A 20,848-nucleotide genomic window follows, 5' to 3' on the forward strand; every position below is an offset into this window, starting at 1 on the left:
ATTGGCAACATAATTAGAAGGTTAATTTGGACAACCAGCCCCAATTCGTCAAACCTGCCATGGTAAAATTCCGATTTGGGCATAAGTCTGCAATAGGCAGAAGCAAAATAAAAAGGAAAAATAGACAGTTGGGTCTGAGTCCTGAGAGGGATTGAAAGATTGACGTCAATCTCTATACACTTCTGAATGGGATTTAGGTAGCAGGGGATATATGCTTACTGTGATAGGAAATGAGAGAGTTAACACCATACATCAGCTTGAGCTTGGGTCTCCAAAGGTTTTGGAAATAAATAGGCAATTTCTGAGGGCCAACTTCTCATAAAACAGAGTTCTAGGCACTAGAAGTGACTTGTAAACCTGTGTTACAAATATTATCATTCCCACTGAAATATGGAGTTTGGCTCATAAACATAATCATCTGCCTAAATAGATAAAATGAGTAAGTGGCAAATCCACAATTTCAGTCTGCATCTCTTTCAAATAAAGCTTGATGATCTTTTACCACGTTCTGGCTTACTCTGTGTTTCAGTTCACTAATCTTTCAAAAACTGTTAGGTAACAAACCACCCAAAATTTAGTGGCTTAAAATAGAAGTATTTCATTAGCCAGAGGCATGCTACTGCCATAGCATGACAGAAATAAAAGGGTCTTGTCTAGGGCTCTTAAGGCCTAAGATTGGAACTGAATCACTGATACTTACTCTCCATCCATTGGCTGACAGAAGTCACATGGATAAGCCAATATGGAGAAGTACTCAACATTACCAGCTCATAATGAGGTTTCAACAAAGGTAGGGGTGGTTGGTGGAGGACTACCCTTTTCTGTCTTACTGTGTTTAGACCAGAGTTTAATTATAAAAACAGAACAATAGTGTAAGTACCTGATTTCCTTCTGACTACTGTTAAGATGCTAATTTTTCTACCTGATATATAAAATAAATTTACACTAGAAACTTGAGCAACTCTAAATGTACAGATGAGAAAAATAGAAGTAGGGGAAAAATAAGAACTCCACACACTTTGTTTATTAAGGTTCTTTTTTTTTTTTTTCTGTTTGAAGACCTCTGAATTCATTCTTCTTGTTTCAAACTTTTACTTCTTCAAAGCAGTGGTTACTGTGTCATTTTCTATCTTTAATAAAATCTATTTTTAATAAGCTTCTCAGAAAACATAAGATGAAATAATAATGTTTAAAGTGTCTAGTCAATGTTTTTTCCTCTAAGATGTTATTACATTTTTTAGAAACTCTTTTATCCAAAGTGTTGGAAGTCTTCTGAATCAAAAATAAAAATCCCATTTCCCCAAATTTTGATGATGAGCTTGCACAGGTTTATAAAATCAGAGTAGAGTATCTGTTCTTCTGACTTCTTTTCTACAAAGAAACTCACATTTGCTGATAATTTTTCTTTCCTTGAAGATAGGTTGAGATTTGTTTTTTATCCTTTTCATTTACAGAAAAATAATTTTGTGTGTATTCTCTGAGCCCAGTAAATCGTTTAATCAATAGGTATTTTGTTGACACCTGTATGTGCTTTTCATTATAATCACATTATAAGCCACTATCTACAGTTATTCTGCCATTCCTTTGCATTTGTATTAATCAGTTCAGTTCAGCCACTCAGTTGTGTCCAACTCTTTGCGACCCCATGAAACATAGCATGGCAGGCCTCTCTGTCCATCACCAACTCCCAGAGTCCACCCAAACTCATGTCTATTGAGTCGGTGATGCCATTCAACCATCTCTGTCGTCCCTTTCTCCTCTGTCATCCCTTTCTCCTCCTGCCCTCAATCTTTCCCAGCATCCGGGTGTTTTCAAATGAGTCAGCTCTTCATATCAGGTGGCCGAAATATTGGAGTTTCAGCTTCAACATCAGTCCTTCCAATTAACACCCAGGACTGATCTCCTTTAGGATGGACTGGTTGGATCTCCTTGCAGTCCAAGGGACCCTCAAGAGTCTTCTCCAGCACCATACACTCAATCAATATGCTTACACGCTTAAAATTATCCTTATTTTTGTTTCAACTTTTGCCCCATGTGTTATTAATATTGATGTAATATGTTAAAGAAATATAGGTTTTATTACTCTTATAATTTTCACATTAAACAGAGGAAAGTGATGTCTTTATACCTTATTCTTTTAGCATTAATTCTGGAAAATTGTATTATTTTATAATTTGCATTTGAAAGATTCATGCTGCAGCACTAACCTAGATCATTGCCTGGAAATACTGAAGCTTTGGCATAACCAAAGTGTTATTTACTTAGCATATTTAATACTGAATCTCTAGTCTTTTCATTTTCTCTCTTCTAGGTTGTTATATGTCCAACAAGATACTTTGCTCAAAATATTAGGTGTGTAATAAATACACAGAAAATTTTATTGAATTAAAGACCATTTTGTAATTGTCATATGCCTAGAAAGTAAAGGCTGTTAACATCTCTTTGATTCATTATTTTCATCCTAATAGTTCAATATCTCCCACTTGTGTAAGAAAATGCCATGAGACAGCAATTTGAGGTTGATTTAGAAATGCTCTGCAGTCATACTAATGCCTATGATGATTTTTAAAAGTATCTTTAACATGCTATTTCAAAATTGTTCATAAAAAATTATAAACAGGTTCACTCACACTACAAATGAAGTGAGTGTACTTGTATTTTTCACTATCATTATTATTAAATACACTTTTCTACATATATACCTAGTCTTTTTATTCATAATTTCTTACCTACATAGTGTCTTATTAAATTGATATTCACAGTAAGTATAATATGCTTAGTAATTTCCAGGTTTTTTTTTTATTTTGTCATTATGCCAGAATGCTTCTATAAACACCAGCTTATTTATTTTTTCTTAAAATATGCCATATAAGTAAATCACCAGAAGCTACCTAGTGAATACATCATTATTTGGATACATGTGATTTAATTTTATTTTTGTAACCCTTAGATCAACAAAATCACAAATAATATGTTTGAAAAAGGTCATATCAAAGAAAGGATCATTTTAAGGCTTTAGGCAAATTTATTGGCCATCTACATATGATCATAAAGAGAATACAATTCAGCATTGCTATTTTGTTGATCTTTTAAAATAGGTTTGTTTCCTGGTTTGATATTTACCTCTGGGATTTAGATCTGAGGTACACTCAATCATCTGATTAACTCAGATATTGTGATAAAAGAAGGGAAATTGATTTCCAGAGAGATTATTAAATTGATTATCCCCATTTTACATATTGGTATTGGCCAGCAATTATTTTGGGTACATAGCCAGAGAATGAGTTCTCTAAGATTCTTTTCCCAATATTCAGCACTATGCTTATAAGCTGCCAGTTTTTCTACCATCTCACTCTCCAATGCCAGCCTGACACATCCCTTAATTTCTATTGATGGGGACAACCTTGCTATTCTCTGAGCCTGACTGAACTTCAGACTTTTTCCTTCCTGTAGGCCTCTGACCTCCCTTATCTTAGAGCATTAATTTGAAAATAAAACTTGGAATTGTAAATTCTTTCTCTGCCTCTTTGAGATGTAAATCTTTTCCCAGACTTTTTGCCAGTTTTTATGTCCCAGGACTGTCTTTCTCAAGGACTGGGAGCCATCGCTTTGAAATATAATCATCAAGAAAAATAGTGTCTCTCTCTTAGTCTGGAGGGGCTGGTGGAAGACTAGTTTCTATTAGCCAATGAACATTATTTAGCAACCTGCATGTAGGAGCCCCAGGCAATGTGGGTTCCATCCCTGGGTCAAGAAAATACCCTGGAGGCAGGGCATGGAAAACTAATTCAGTATTCCTGCCTTGAGAATCCCATGGACAGAGGAGCCTGGCAGGGTACAGTTCATGGGGTTGCAAAGAGTCAGACACAACTGAAGTGGCTTAGCACGCACACCATTTAGCAAACAGGATCCTAGTTCACTCCAGTGCTTAAAATATGTCTGGTCTTTTGTTTCAGTGAAGTTGAGTTCAGTCTCTCTCTCCTGTTGCAATAGTCTGAAAAAAAGTCTTGGCTGTTTAATGCCATCTAATGCAATTTTTCTTTGACACACAATTATCTATATACCTATAGGTTACATATACACTTGTAGGATTATCCTCACCTTGTAGTCATGTCTTTTTCCTATTAACTTACAGTATTATCAAGAGGTAGAGTTTATTTCTCTATCCCTTGAATCTATGCTGATCTGTTTTTTTTGTTTTTGTTTTTGCTTAATGCGGAATGTGGCAGAAGTAGACAATGTGCCACTGTGAAGCTAGACATCAAGAAGCCTGGGGCACACTTTGCCACAGTCAGCCTGCTTCTTTCTGTGGTCAAGTGAGTGAGTTTAGCTGAGACCAGCCCTAATTGCTGACTTGAACAACTGGATACAAATATTTTATAGAGCTTTTGTGGCTAGGAAAAGTATAATTGTAAAGCAATGCCATAGTGAAATATATAAACATACGCATGTGATTCTGAAAATTTTTAATTTTCAAACTTGGCAACCCCCTCTTTCCCATTAGGTGACCCATGTATAAATTAAGATATATAGATTTCCATTTGCTTACATCAGCAGAAATATGCTATGATATCTCAGTATTGCATATCTTTTTGTCCTCTGCTAAACTGTCTACTTTAAGAAGTAAAATATATTCCATCTTCCTCAAGGCTCAAATTGCCAAAAAAATATCAAATCTGACTAAAATGACCAACTGACTCCCTTAAAGTGATTGATTTAATTATGGTACTTTGTTTTCTTAGTTCACTGGGGTCCCCAGTTAAAATAACAGACTCAAGCAGATGTGCTTTGAGATGATAAGAGGGCAATTTACCGTGTCATGGAGAAAAAGGAGCAAAATTAGAGCAGTTTACTAAAAAGTAACTTCAAAGAACCAATACTTCTAATTAAAGTATGCTCCAAACATTACTCACATCTATTTTAACATATCGCATTGGTTATGAAGTAAAATCAGAGTTCTACCTCTCAGAATTATATCTCTTTGGGGAACACTTATTTCTAAAAGAATCGTCTCTCTTTCTAAAAAAAGATGCTTTCTACAATTAATGAAATTAGTCTTCATTTTCAAGATTTCTGAGCAAACTTGTTAGACTGTTTATATCTGGTTTAACATCTGACCTAATTTCAATTTGCAGAACATAATTGGAGCTTGAGGATATCATTATTCATAGCACTTTTCTAATTATATCAAATGAGAGTTAACCTTTGAATAAAGAAGGCTATTCAAAGAGAACTGAGTTATTTCTTCTCTTCTTAAATGTAGATAAAAACAGGACCAATCCTTGCTAACTTTTCTGTTGCTGATACTTCACTCATAAAATATGCATGTTGTTTCATTGTTTATAATTGCCTTGGGAAAGTACTTACTTACACCTGTTGGTAAAGAATTCATAAATTTACAAGTTTTTAAAAAATTTTATGCTCTCATCTTTCAATTCAATTGAAATTCAATTGAAAATAGGGTGTGAATTTTTGGCATGTGCTTCCATTACTAATGTGAATTGCTTTCTTATATTTTGGTAAATTCTTAAACTCAAGTGTATTTCTTAAACTGACCATTGAAAATCAGCCAAAGGTTATTTTCATGACTAGAATTTATTGCTGTATGAGCCTACCAAAATTGCAAATTTTGCTTTCTAGTCATAGAATTTTAAAATGTTATATTCAACAGTTTTTATAATGCTAACATTAAATAAATAATGTAAATAAATAGAGCAGGATAATTATCTTTGATCTCATGGTTAAGTTATTAAAAATATTAGGATATTGAATTATAAATAACATTAGGATAATTCTGTTTTTCCTGACTCCAAGCCCTTATAATTTACAAAGACTCTTTTGAGATAATTGATGACAGTTATAATGCTCTACTTTTTTTATAACTCCCCTTGTTTGGGAAACCATTTAGGATAACTAGCGGGTACACTTATTAATTGCTTAGAAGTTTACTAAAAATAAAGCTACCACTTTACAACATTTCTTCAAGTAATATATTACAAAATACATATTTTATAATTAAAAAATCCATTTGGAGTTCAGTAAATTTAACCCCATTTGTTGTTCATCATTCAGCTAGTATTTGGAAGTGTAGAAACTGTACTTTATAGTACAGTTTGAAATCAAGAAGTGTGGTACTTCCAGATTACTTCTTCTTTCTCAGAACTGTATTGGCTATTTAGAGTTCTTGATAGTTCATACAAATTTTAGTATTGTGTTTTCTGTCTGTGAAATATATTACTGGAATTTTTATAGGAAAAACACTGACTCTTTTAGATGATTTTGAACTGAGTGGACATTTAAATAAATTAATACTTCCAATCCATGAATGAACACAAGATATCTTTTCATTTGTTTTGTATCCTTCAATTTCTTTCATCAAATTTTTGTAATTTTTACTGTATAAAACTTTTACCTTTTTGGTTTAATTTATTCATAAGTATTTTATTGTTTTAATGCTATTATAGATAAGAATTCTCTAAAGCTGCTTTTTCAGATATTTTATTGTTAGTATACAGAAACATGATTGATTTTTTTGTATACTGATTTTTTAGTTTGCAACTTTACTGAATTTGTTTTCTAAAAGTCTTTGTGATTTTCAAAACATAAGATAGTATCATCAAAAAAAAAAAAACAAAACAGTTTTACTTCTTCGTTTCTGATTTATTTCTTTTTCTTGCCTTATTATAGGAGTAAGAATGGGCAGAATAGTGTGAATGGGCTCCCTTATATTCTTCCTGATCTAGAGGAAAAGCTTTTAACTATTCATAGTCAAGTTTGATATTAGCTGTGGACTTGACATATAGGCCTTTATTATGATAAGATATGTTTCTTTTATCCCAGTTTCTTAAGCATTTTTATAATAAGTAATGTTTAATTTTATCAAATGTGGGTCAAGATAACAGACAGGATAGGGAAACATACAAAATGAATTGAAAGTAGTTCAGAATTAGCATTTTTAGTTAAAAATATGTCTGAAGTGCAGAGAGGTTTAGCTAGTAATAAAAAGCACCCCAGATAAACTTGAACAAAAATGTTTCAGACACAGCTAAAAATATAAATGCTATAAAGCTTTTTACATTTCATTTCTGTTTGATTTTCTTTAACTTCTTTCTCAGAAAAAATCAGATTTCACAAAAGTTTTTCAAAAACTGGTATAGAAAACAATGTGTTTCGGAGCACATCCTACTGCACTGGAAGGATTAGAATCACAGTCCTTATCTCTAGTGTTCAGTAAGATGTGAAGTACTTCTAAGAAATGATTCTGCTGGTCTATATACAAAATATGACATCGCAGGCAAAAATTGTGAATTGTCAGTGTTTACCTTAACATACTTAAATAATTTCTCTAATAACTGGGACCTATCTCAGTTTTTCATGTTTGGATATATCCTGTGCCCCTCAGACAGAGTAGATAATCAGGCTTCTATCTTCTTGGTTAGAAAAAAATAGCAATCTGAGGTTGTTAGTTCATCCTCAATTGTAATTGGTGAGGTGTTAGGGAATATGGCAGTATGCTGAAATATTTGTGTGTACATTTGTGTGCACACACGTGCACGCACGCATGTTGGTGGCATGCTGTCATGTAACAAAAGGTACCAAAAACCTTCCTTTTAAGTTCATACACCTGCCAGAAGTTGTGGCCAGCTTCCTCTCCATAAGACTTTATAAGCAGTGTGAGAGCCAGCTCTGCAAACACTCATTTTTGTTCTACATGATATAAGTGATGTGTCCATTTGTAGAATAATTCTGTCATGGAAAGTGATGAATTGTTTCCCGCATAAGAGATAAGAGGAAGTTTTTTCCTTCTTTAAAGCCAAGGGAGTTGGATTCCAAGAGAATCATTTTTAAAGCCTGGAGCCCCATACAGGGTGAGGGTATTGGTCTTTCATGCACTAGTTCAGTGTCTATGCAACTAGAACAAGAGTAAAAAATATAAGTTCTCCAAAGATAAAAAATAATACAGATTCCAAATATGTGCACATACATTACTGCCTCAAGGTTGAGGAAACAAGGATGGTCATAAGAAATGCAAATAATAATATGCATCAGCAGAGTAGAGGGTAATACCAACAACTGGAGAACAGGCCTAAAGGAGGACTAAACTTGCTTAAAAAATCCGTGCTGAAGTGAACTGCTCTGGAATGATCTACCCACTTGAAGTTTGCCAAGGCATCGCCTTGAATCCCACAGCTCAAGAATGAGGGTAATTAAAACACCCAAACCAAATGGGGATGGATGTTGGGAATGAAAGCAGACTGTAACCGATTTCAGTTATATAAGGATATTTCTGTATTGTACCTCATGATCCTCACAAAACTCCTTCTTACCATTCCAAGAAGATAGAATATATAAGGAGAGAAGCAGATTTAAGGAGGGCTTTATATAAAAGTTGAGACTAAAAGTTAAAAAAAAAAAAAAAGCTACCCTAAGTTTTAAGAAGTGTGGTGAAAGTATTTCAGAAACTCAAAACTCATTATAAAGTTAAGGAATTATACTGAGAATTCAGTTAATGAGTGACTATTGGAAGGGAATCCTTGTATGGGATAGATGCCACATTTTAATTAGAAATAAATAAAACTTTATTCTCAAATGGTTTGAAATTACTCAGCCCAATTAACTTGAATGTGTAGATGAGTCGTGAGGTACAAAATTAAACCAAATGAGACACTTTATCCATGATATCATACAAACTGAGGACAGAGTACTTTACTCTGGATATTAGTAGAGATAAAGTTATAGGGACTTTTTCTTTTAAGGAGTAACAGCTAAATATTTTTGTTATCATTTTAAGATAATAAAAAGGAAACATTCTCAGCAGAGTCCTAGTCAGAGGTGTTACTGATGAAATTTCTACAGCCTCTACCACATGGGCCTAGATAGGTCTTTCCACTTATGGCATGATCTTCCCCCAAGGGTTTTAGTATTCCTGCAGACGAGCAGAACTTGTCATTTCTGCCATACCTTTCTCTTCTGTGGTGAGATATTGATGTATTTCTAGTGTCCATAGTTCACCACTAGCTGGTCCTGTTTTTTACTATCCTATATGTTCTGGTGGCTGAGAGGTTAAAGCGTCTGCCTGGAATGCGGGAGACGAGGGTTCGATCCCTGGGTCGGGAAGATCCCCTGGAGAAGGAAATGGTAACCCACTCCAATACTCTTGCTTGGAGAATCCCATGGAGGGAGGAGCCTGGTAGGCTACAGTCCATGGGCTCGCAAAAAGTCGGACCACGATTGAGCGACTTCACTTTCACTTTCACTTTCTATGTTCTACCCAGAGAAGGCAATGGCAACCCACTCCAGTACTCTTGCCTGGAAAATCCCATGCACGGGGGAGCCTGGTGGGCTGCCATCTATGGGGTCGCACTGAGTCGGACACGACTGAAGCGACTTAGCAGCAGTAGCATCAGCAGCATGTTCTACCAGAGATAGAATTTTAAAACATAACCAACTTTCTCCATGCAAGTCAGAAACAGATGTCAAACCAACAATCTGTCTCTCCAGTTACCATTCAAAACCGGTCAAACAATGAAACAGCATATCAAGTGGTAGAGATTCTATCCCACCCTGTCTATGACTCACTTTTAATTTTAATTAATGTATGTGCTGAGAAAATTTGCTTGTCTATAAGTAAATGGTATTTGGAGCTTCATTATTAACTGGTATTTGTAATAATTCTTTGAATTTCTCCCTTCTTGTATTTCAAAAATCACCTAGAGATCACTCAACAGACTTATTTTCAATGATTCATCAGTTGAGAATTCAAACAGCACCTTGCTAAGTTTGGTTGAAAACAAATTATTAGAAGCCATTTGACTACTAAAATATTTTTCTTTCTGGAAATGCTACCATATATTTGTAATTGAAGTATAGTTGACTTATAATATTAGTTTCAGGTGTATAATACAGTGTCAATACTTTTTATACATTATACTCCACTTGCATACATTTACTTTTAAGATACTATATATAAGTGAAACAGAGTATTTGCCTTTCTCTGCTTGACTTATTTCACTAAGCCTACCACTCTCTAGGTCTACCTATGTTGCTAAAAATGACAGTTTTGATTCTGTTTTCTGGCTGAGTAGTATTGTAGTAGTGTGTATCATATCTTCTTTATTTGTTGATGGACATTAAACTTGCTTCCACATCTTCCTGCTATTGTAACTAATACTGTTACGAATGTTGGAGTGCATGTACCTTTCTGAATTAGTGTTTTTGATTTCTTAGGATATATACTCAGGATTGGAATTACTGTATCATAGTTTTCATAGGAGCCTCCATATTGTTTTCCATAGTGGCTGCACCAATTTACATGCCTTCTGGAAGTGTGCAAGGGTTTCTTTTTCTTGCATCCTGGCAAACATTTGTTATTTGTGTTTTTTAATGTTAATAGCCATTCCGACAGATGTGAGGTGTATTTCATTGTGGTTTTGATTTGCATTTCTCTGATTAAGAGTGTTGAGTATCTTTTCATGTGCCTGTTTGCCATCTGTGTTTCTCCTTTCAAAAAATGTTTATTCAGTTCTTTATTTTTTAATATAAATTTATTTATTTTAATTGGAGGTTAATTACTTTACAGTATTGTATTGGTTTTGCCATACATCAACATGAATCCACCACAGGTATACACGTGTTCCCCATCCTGAACCCCACTCCCTCCTCCCTCCCCGTACCATCCCTCTGGGTTGTCCCAGTGCACCAGCCCCAAGCATCCTGTCTCATGCATCAAACCTGGACTGGCGATTTGTTTCATATATATTATACATAGTTCAATGCCATTCTCCCAAATCATCCCACCCTCTCCCTCTCCCACAGAGCCCAAAAGACTGTTCTATACATCTGTGTCTCTTTTGCTGTCTCGCTTACAGGGTTATCGTTACCATCTTTCTAAATTCCATATATATGTGTTAGTATACTGTATTGGTGTTTTTCTTTCTGGCTTACTTCACTCTGTATAATCAGCTCCAGTTTCATCCACCTCATTAGAACTGATTCAAATGTATTCTTTTTAAGGGCTGAGTAATACTCCATTGTGTATGTGTACCACAGCTTTCTTATCCATTCATCTGCTGATGGACATCTAGGTTGCTTTCATGTCCTGGCTATTATAAACAGTGCTGTGATGAACACTGGGGTACACGTGTCTCTTTCAATTCTGGTTTCCTTAGTGTGTATGCCCAGCAGTGGGATTGCTGGATCATAAGGCAGTTCTATTTCCAGTTTTTTAAGGAATCTCCACACTGTTCTCCACAGTGGCTGTACTAGTTTGCATTCCCACCAACAGTGTAAGAGGGTTCCCTTTTCTCCACACCCTCTCCAGCATTTATTGCTTGTAGACTTTTGGATTGCAGCCATTCTGACTGGCATGAAATGGTACCTCACTGTGGTTTTGATTTGCATTTCTCTGATAATGAGTGATGCTTAGCATCTTTTCATGTGTTTGTTAGCCATCTGTATGTCTTCTTTGGAGAAATGTCTATTTAGTTCTTTGGCCCATTTTTTGATTGGGTCATTTATTTTTCTGGAATTGAGCTGCAGGAGTTGCTTGTATAGTTTTGAGATTAGTTGTTTGTCAGTTGCTTCATTTGCTATTATTTTCTCCCATTCTGAAGGCTGTCTTTTCACCTTGCTTATAGTTTCCTTTGTTGTGCAGAAGCTTTATTCAGTTCTTATGACTGTTTATCAATTGGATTTTTTTATATTGAGTTGTATGAACCATTTATATATTTTGGATATTAATCAGTATTATCATTTGCAAGTATTTTTTTTTTCCCCATTTAGTAGGTTAGTAGGTTGTCCTTTCATTTTATCAGTGATTTCCTTTGTTGTTGAAAAGCTTTTAGTTTAATTAGTTACCATTTGTTTACTTTTGCTTTTATTTCCTTTGCCTTAGGAGATGTATCCAAAAATATTTAATACATTCTATGTCAAAGAATATTCTATGTTCTCATATAGGAATTTTATGGTTTCTAGTCTTTTTTTGTTTGTTTGTTTCTAGTCTTACACATAGACTTTTAATCCATTTTGAGTTGATTTTGTCTGTAGTATCAGGTAATGTTCCACTCTCCTGTAGCTGTATAATTTTCCCAGCACCACTTTTAAAAAGACTTTATTTCCTCCATTTATATTTCTGCCTCCTTTGTTGTAGATTAGTTGATCATAAGTGCCTGGGTTTATTTCTGGGCTGCTATCTGTTCAGACCTGACAAAGCATATGAATGGGGAGGGCGGGCAGCCATATTGGCTCTTACACAGGCAGCACATGGGTCTCTGACTGTGGCCATAGCAAACTGATCCCTGACTCACACTGAGCACTAGCACTAGTCCTTCTTATTCCAGTACTTCTCTCCTCTAAAGTGAGTGTGTCAGTGCTTTGAAAGAAGAACACATGGAGCCAGCTTGAACCCAACTCCCAGGCCTTCTTTTCCAGCAACTTGGTACCCAATCCCATCCTCAGTAGGGTGGTGACAGCCATTAAGCAGAAGATAAGCCTGCTCACACCTGGCTCTGATCCTAGCCCCTCCATCTCCGCCCTCCTCCCCGCCCCAGGTGATAGCTTCCAGCATACTCTGAGAAAGGTGTGATGATATTCACATCAAATCCAGATCTCACACCAAAGCCAATGGGGGCCTGCAGATTATATAGGAAAGCTCCTAGGTAAGGACACACCTTTAAGACATGATAGGTAACTGTCTCACCTAGTTTCATAAAGACAGAGGAAATTAAGCAAAATGAGATGATAGAGGAATTCATCTCAGTTGAGAGTATAAGAGAAAAACCCCTGGCTGATGAAATGGAAATAAACAATTTACAGGATAAAGAATTCAAATCATTAGTAATAAGAATACTAACTGAATTAGAGAAAAGAATACCTGAACACAGTGAGAATATTAACAAGGAACTAGAAAATATAAAAAGGAACCAGTCACAACTGAAGGATGTAATTATGGAAATGAAAAACACACTTGAAGGAATTAATAGTACAGTAGGTGACACAGAAAAACATGTTAAGTGGTCTGGAAGACAGAATAATGGAAATCACCACCTGAAAATGGCAAAAAGGAAAACAAATTTTAAAAATTGAGAATAGTTTAAGGGTCTATGAGACAACATCTGGCATATCAACATTTTTACTTTATTTTAGGGGTCCTAGAGGCAAAAAGGAGTAGTGTATTCAAAAATATATTTGATAAAACTATGGCTGAAAAATTCCCAAACCTGAAGAAGAAATAGATGTTCTTGTAAAGGAAGTATCATGTATTTTACCAAATTTGACTAATAATGTCAATTTTATCTTTCTCTACTAGTACCTAAAGTTGAGTATTTAGTTAATTCTTTAGTATAGTGCCCCAAATCATAACATTTAGGATTTAATTTAAAAAGGAATATATAATCCCATAAAATGAAAACTGTAGCAATTTCTGGAAATTATGAAAAAAGGCCTAAGTCAAGAGTTACCTGCTCATGGATTAGAAGACAAGATACTAACTTTCCTTAGGTTGGCTGATAGATTCAATGCATTTATAATAAATATACTCTGGCATTTTCTAAAAAGAAAAAAGAAAAAAATTCACAAGTTGGTTATAAAATGTATATGAAAATGAAAGCAAACTAATATAATTCATCTAAAAATTTTTTAAAAAGAACAAAATGGAAAGGCCTACACTAACTAATGTTAAGACTTAAAAACTACATTGATAAAGGAAATGTGATTTTGGTAAAATGTAGGATGAATGGAGAAGGATGGAGTCCAAAGTAAACATACCCATCCTTAAATGGTAAACTAATTTTTAATGATTAACCAATTCAGTGGGGAAAATGTGTTTTTAATAAATTTTGCTTATACAACTATATTCACAACACACACACAATTGCCTTGAAATAGATCATAGACATAAATGTAAAGCAAAGATTATAAAACTCTTAGGAAAAAAAAATGTATGAGAGAAAAAAATCTTTCAGCTTGGTGTTAGCAATATTTTCTTTGTCATAACAAAAAATTTTAAAAGAGAGAGAGGGAGTTTGAACCAGATGGTGGAGGAGTAGGTAGATGTGGAGTATACCTCTCTCCACGGATACATCAGGAATACACCTTCAGACACAGAAGTGCATGTAGAGCACCGGCTGAGAACAGACAGGAGTACTGACCAGCAAAAAAGAATATACAGAACCACTCAAAACTCCGTAAGACAAAGGAACTAGGGGGAAAAACAGGAGTGTTAGTAGGACTGGACTTGCCCTCCGTGAGTGGGGGAACTGAAGCAGGGGTATGATCCCCACATCGGGGCAATTGTTTGAGTCAGAGGAGAAACATTTAAGGCTGAGAGTTAAACAGCTGATCTGTGGCAGCCTAAATGCAATGAGAATCAAACAGTCCTTACTGCCTCTATACATATCCCAGACAGGGACACAGTCCCAGAGAAGGCACAGCAGCTGGGAGCCGGAGTGTAGGGATAGTGGAGCAATCCCAGGGCAAGGGCTCCTGTTGACTGGGGCGAGACGGATCGAGGGGATGTGAGGGAGGAGATTGTAGTGGGAAATGCCTGTGGAGGAAAGCCAGGCAGCCATGGAAGCAAGGTGATATTGCTGAGTCATGCATAGGGGGTGGAGCAATCACCATATCTCTGTCTCCCCATACACCAGCATCAGCAGCAACAATAGAGAGGTTGGCCCATCAAATGCCTGACACACTGAACTATAGAGTAGGACCCCACCCAGGGTGCTCCTTTAAGTGACTGATGCATCGATCTACAGAGTAGGACCCCAACCAGGGGAGCCCCTCTATATGCCTGATGCTCTGAACAACAGAGAAGGACCCCAGGCAAAGGAGCCCTCTAAGTAACTGAATGGGTGGATCTACAGAGAAAGACTGGCCAAAGAGGCCTTCTGATTAACAGCTATTAGAAGCTCGAAAAAAGACTTTGATAGGGCCACAACTCCTGTGGTGGAGGCAGTCCCTTTCCCTGCACACTTGGCACCACCAGGGTCCCCACAAGCCAAGCAGCTGTGACATCTTTATGCTTAACCCTCACTGGGGCAGAGCTGCCACAGGCAAAAAAAGTCTTGTACCTATGCATACAGGGTGATTTAGGTTATGTCCAGCTTTTGAGACCCTGTGGACTGTGGCCTGCCAGGCTTTTCTGTCATGGGAGTTCTCCAGGCAAGAATACTGTAGCATATTGGCCAATACTGGTTGCCATACCCTTCTAGAGCACTGTATTTCCTGCTGCCCTAGCCACCAACTCCCCTGAGTACCTGGTGTGGTCAGAACCCCTGTGACCCAAACAGCTGTACCACTTCCACAGCTGGCCTTCACTGGGGCAGACCCAAGTCCTCCAGGGCAACCTTAGGAGCAAACACCAGTGGACGACCCATATTCAGAGGTGGAAATAAAACCACAATTGAAACTCAGGGGCAGTGTGGCTATGAAAGAAGAACCATAACCTTCCCATCAGCTGTACAAGCTGCAGGTTAAATCCACATGATCAGCTAGGCAGACTCTGTGCCTATGGAATATATAAAAGGATGTTGAGAGCTCCCACAAAAGAAAATGCACGAGTTGATAGCTGTGGATATTGGAGGCAAGAATGCACAGGAGTAGGACCAGATTAGAATCTGAACTGCCCCCACAGCAGGTCCAGAGACCAGCACAGTGTTGGAGGGCATCCTAGGGAGGTGAGGTGGACTGTGACTCCCAGTAGTGACTCAAGAAAAACATTTATTATTATTCTTATGTCTTGACTTGTTCTGTAGATTCTTTCGGATTTTTTTTTCCTTTTTTTCCCCCCTTTTCCTCCCCTCTCTCTTGTAGTTGTCAATTTTATTAGCATTATGAAATCTAATTAAGCTTTTGAGCTATTTTTTTTTTTTGTCAGTCACATTTTTTATTCTTGTTGTAAACCTTTGCCTCTACATTGAGCTCTTGCAGTTCTGTGGAGTTTGGGTTTGTTTTTTTTTTTTTCCTATCTTCTTCCTTTTTTATTTTTTTCTCTATTTTTAATTTTAATTTTTAAACCTATTATTATTTTTTCTACATTTATTCCTTTGTTTGCTTTTCCTACTGTTCTTTTCCCCTTGCAGCTAATCTTTAATGTATATAAATCTTCTTCATCTACCTCTATTTAATTTTTCATATCTATTTTTTCCTTCTTTTTTCTTCCTTTCCTCTCAACATATTTGTTAGTTTTGATTTCATTGCTTTATTCCCCACTTGGCACCTTGCTTTAGTTTTGTTTTCCAGTTTGTGCTTTAGTTAGTTTTGTTCTTAACTGGTAGATATAATTTTTGATTTCCTTTTTCACTGGGTCAATCTACTATACTTTATTTTTGTTGGGCTGTTTTGATTTTCCTTATAGATGTATATGTATATGTGTATATTCCATTATTTTAATTATTATTTGCCTGATTTTGTAACTTCCATTTGTCTGGGGTTCATCTTTGGTTTTTCATTTTGGGGTATTTGTTTTAATCTCAATACTATAACAAACCACTTGTGGAATCCACAGGCCTTGAGCCTTTGGAGTGGAAACACTGATTCCAAGACCCTAGATAACCAGAGAACTAACCCTAGGGAGTATCAAATAATGAGAACACACACAAAGGAAACCACTAGAATACAAGACCTGGCATCACCCAACCACCAATAGTAGCACCCTGTGCAGGACACCTCATCTAAACAACAAACAAAACAAAAATACAAACCCAACCATCAGTAGACAGGATGACCACCTCAGTCAGCCTTGCCCATCAAAGGAAAAACAAAACAACAGCAACAAAACTCAGCAAAAAATCTAACCCTATAAGAAGCTTACAGAAATCCCTGGACTAACCCTCAGAGGGTAGAAACCAAAAGGAAGAAAGAATTCAAGCCTGGGAGTTGGAGACCTGGGAAAAGGAGACCTCAAACACAATAAGTTAAAAAAATCATAATAATGAAAAGCCAGATAAATACTACAAAAATGAAGGAACAAACTAGAAACACAGAAGTCCAAATAAATGAAGTGGAAATAGGCAAACAACCTGAAAAAGAATTCAGAATAATGATAGTTAAGATGATCAAAAATCTTGAAAATAGAATGGAGGAAATGCAAGAATCAATTAACAAAGACCTAGAAAAAGAATAAACATACTGAGACAACAGAATTACTGAAATTAAAAATACTCTAGAAGGAATCAATAACAGAATATCTGAAGCAGAAGAATGAATCAGTGAGCTGGAAGATAGAACGGTGGAAACTACCACTGAAGAACCAAATAAAGTAAAAAGAATGAAAAGAATGGATGATAGTCTTAGAGACCTCTGAAACAATATCAAACACACCAACATTCAAATTATAGGGATCCCAGAAGAAGAGAAAAAGATAGGGTATGAGAAAATTTTTGAAGAGATTATAGCTGAAAATTTCCCCAACATGAAAAAGGAAATAGTCAATCAAGTCCAAGAGGCACAAAGAGTCCCGTACAGGGTAAACCCAAGGAGAAACACATCAAGACACATACTAATCAAACTAACAAAGACTAAACACAAAGAAAGAATATTAAAAGCAGCAAGGGAGAAAAAACAAGTAACATACAAGGGAAACCCCTTACATTTAACAGCTGATCTTTAAGCAGAAACTCTGCAGGCCAGAAGGGAATGGCAGGGTATATTTAAAATACTGAAAGGGAAAAAATATACAACCAAGATTACTGTACCTGGCAAGGATCTCATTCAAAATTGATGGAGAAGTAAAAAGCTTTTCAGACAAGCAAAAGTGAAGAGAACTCAGCACCACCAAACCAGCTTTACAACAAATGTTAAAGGGACTTATATAGTCAAGAAATAGAAGAGAAGAAAAAGATCCACAAAATCAACCCCAAACAATTAAAAAAAAATAGCAATAGGAACATATATATCAATAATTACTTTAAATATAAATGGATTAAATGTTCCAACCAAAAGACACAGGCCAGCTGAATGGATACAAAAACAAGACCCATACCTATACCCTCTACAAGAATTCCACTTAAGACCTAAAGACAAACAGACTGAAAGTGAGAGGATGGATATATGTATTCCATTTGAAGAAATCAAAAGGAAAATCAAAAAATTTCTAGAAACAAACTACAATGAAAACATGACAACTCAAAACCTATGGGATGCAGCAAAAGCAATTCTAAGAGGGAAATTTATAGCAATACAATCCTACCTCAAGAAACAAGAAAAACATCGAATATACAACTTAACTTTACACCTAAAACAACTGGAAAAAAAGAACAAAAAAATAGCAAAATTAGTAGGAGGAAAGAAATCACAAAGATCAGAGCAGAAATAAGTGAAAAAGAAATTAAAGAAACAATAGTAAAGATTAATAAAAGTAAAACCTGGTTCTTTGATAAGATAAACAAAATTGACAAACCTTTAGCCAGACTCAAGAAAAAAAAGAGATAAGAATCAAATCAATAAAATTAGAAATAAAAAAAGGAGAGGTTACAACAGGCAATGCAGAAATCAAAGGATTATAAGAGGCTATTATGAACAACTAAGTGGCAATAAAATGGATAACCTGGAAAAATGGACAGGTTCTTAGAAAAGTTCAATCTTCCAAGACTGAACCAGGAAGAAATCAAAATTATGAACATCCCAATTACAAGCACTGAAACTGAAGCTGTGATTAAAAAGTTTCCAAAAAAAACAAAAGCCCAGGACCAGAGGGCTTCACAGGAGAATTCTATCAAACATTTAGAGAAGAGCTAATGCCTATCCTTCTAAAACTCTTCCAAAAAATTGCAGAGGAAGGAACACTTCCAAATTCATTCTATGAGGCCACCATTACCGTGATACCAAAACCAGAGAAAGACAACACAAAAAAAGAAAACTACAGGCCAATATCACTGATGAACATAGATGCAAAAATTCTCAACAAAATTTTAGCAAACACAATTTAGCAACACATCAAAAAGCTCATACACCATGATCAAATTGGGTTTATTCCAACCCAATCTTGGGTTGGATTGAGTATTCCAACCCAATACTTGAAAGTAAAAGCAAAGCTCTCACTGTTTCCAGGGATGCAAGTATTCATCCATTAGAGAAATCAATCAATGTGATACTCCATATTAGTAAATTGAAAGATAAAAACCATATGATCATCTCAATAGATACAGAAAAAGCCTTTGACAAAATTCATCACCCATTTATGATTAAAAACCTTCCAAAAATGGGAAGGTAGGTTCCAAGAAGGAACCTACCTCAACATAGAAAGGCCATATATGATAAGCCTACAGCAAACAATATTCTCAATGGTGAAAAAGCATTCCCCCTAAGATCAGAAATAAGTCAAAGTATCCACTCTTGCCACTATTATTTAACATATTTCTGGAAGTCCTACCTATAGCAATCAGAGAAGAAAAAGAAAATAAAAGGAATCCAGATCAGAAAAGTAGAAGCAAAGCTCTCACTGTTTCCAGATGATATAGAAAACCCTAAAGATAGTATCAGAGAATTGTTAGAGCTAATCTGTTAATTTAGCAAAGTTGCAGGATAAAAAATCATTACACGGAAATCACTTGCATTTCTATATACTAGCAATGAAAAATCAGAAATAGAAATCAAGGAATCAATCCCATTCACCATAGGAACAAAAAGAATTAAATATCTAGGAATAAACTTACCTAAAAAGACAAAATAACTGTACACAGAAAATTATAAGACATTAATGAAAGAAATCAAAGATGAGATAAACAGATGGAGAGATATGTCATGTTCCTGGGTAAGAAGAATCAATATTGTGTAAATGACTATACTATCAAACACAATCTACAGATTCAATGTGATCCCTATCAAATTACCAATGGCATTTTCACAGAATTAGAACAAAAACTTTCACAATTCATGTGGAAACACAAAAGACCCCAAATAGCCAAAGCAGTCTTGAGAAAAGAATGGAGCTGGAGGAATCAACCTTACTGCTTCAGATTATACTATAAAGCTACAGTCATCAAGATAGTATGGTACTGGCACAAAAACAGAAATATAGACCAATGGAAAAAGATAGAAAGCCCAGAAATAAACCCATGCATCTATGTGTACCTTATTTTTTACAAAGGAGGCAAGAATATACAATGGGGAAAGGACAGCCACTTCAATAAATGGTGCTGGGAAAACTGGACAGTTACATGTAAAAGAATGAAATTAGAACACATCGTAACACCATCGGTTCAGTTCAGTTCAGTCACTCTGTTGTGTCCGACTCTTTGCGACCCCATGAATCACAGCACGCCAGGCCTCCCTGTCCATCACCATCTCCCAGAGTTAACTCAAACTCACGTCCATCAAGTCAGTGATGCCATCCAGCCATCTCATCCTCTGCCGTCCCCTTTTCCTCCTGCCCCCAATCCCTCCCACTATAAGAGTCTTTTCCAATGAGTCAACTCTTTGCATGAGGTGGCCAAAATACTGGAGTTTCAGCTTTAGCATCATTCCCTCCAAAGAAATCCCAGGGCTGATCTCCTTTAGAATGGACTGGTTGGATCTCTTTGGTCCAAGGGACTCTCTGGAGTCTTCTCCAACACCACAGTTCAAAAGCATCAATTCTTCAGTGCTCAGCTTTCTTCACAGTCCAACTCTAACATCCATAACATGACCACTGGAAAAACCATACCCTTAACTAGACAGACCTCTGTTGGCAAAGTAATGTCTCTGCTTTTCAATATGCTATCTAGGTTGGTCATAACTTTCCTTCCAAGGAGTAAGCATATTTTAATTTCATGGCTGCAGTCACCATCTGCAGTGATTTTGGAGCCCCCCAAAATAAAGTCTGACACTGTTTCCACTATTTCCCTATCTATTTGCCAAAGAATGAAATTAG

This window comes from Bison bison, unplaced genomic scaffold (assembly GCF_000754665.1).
Source record: "Bison bison bison isolate TAMUID 2011002044 unplaced genomic scaffold, Bison_UMD1.0 scf7180017864235, whole genome shotgun sequence".
Classification (NCBI taxonomy): domain Eukaryota; kingdom Metazoa; phylum Chordata; class Mammalia; order Artiodactyla; family Bovidae; genus Bison; species Bison bison.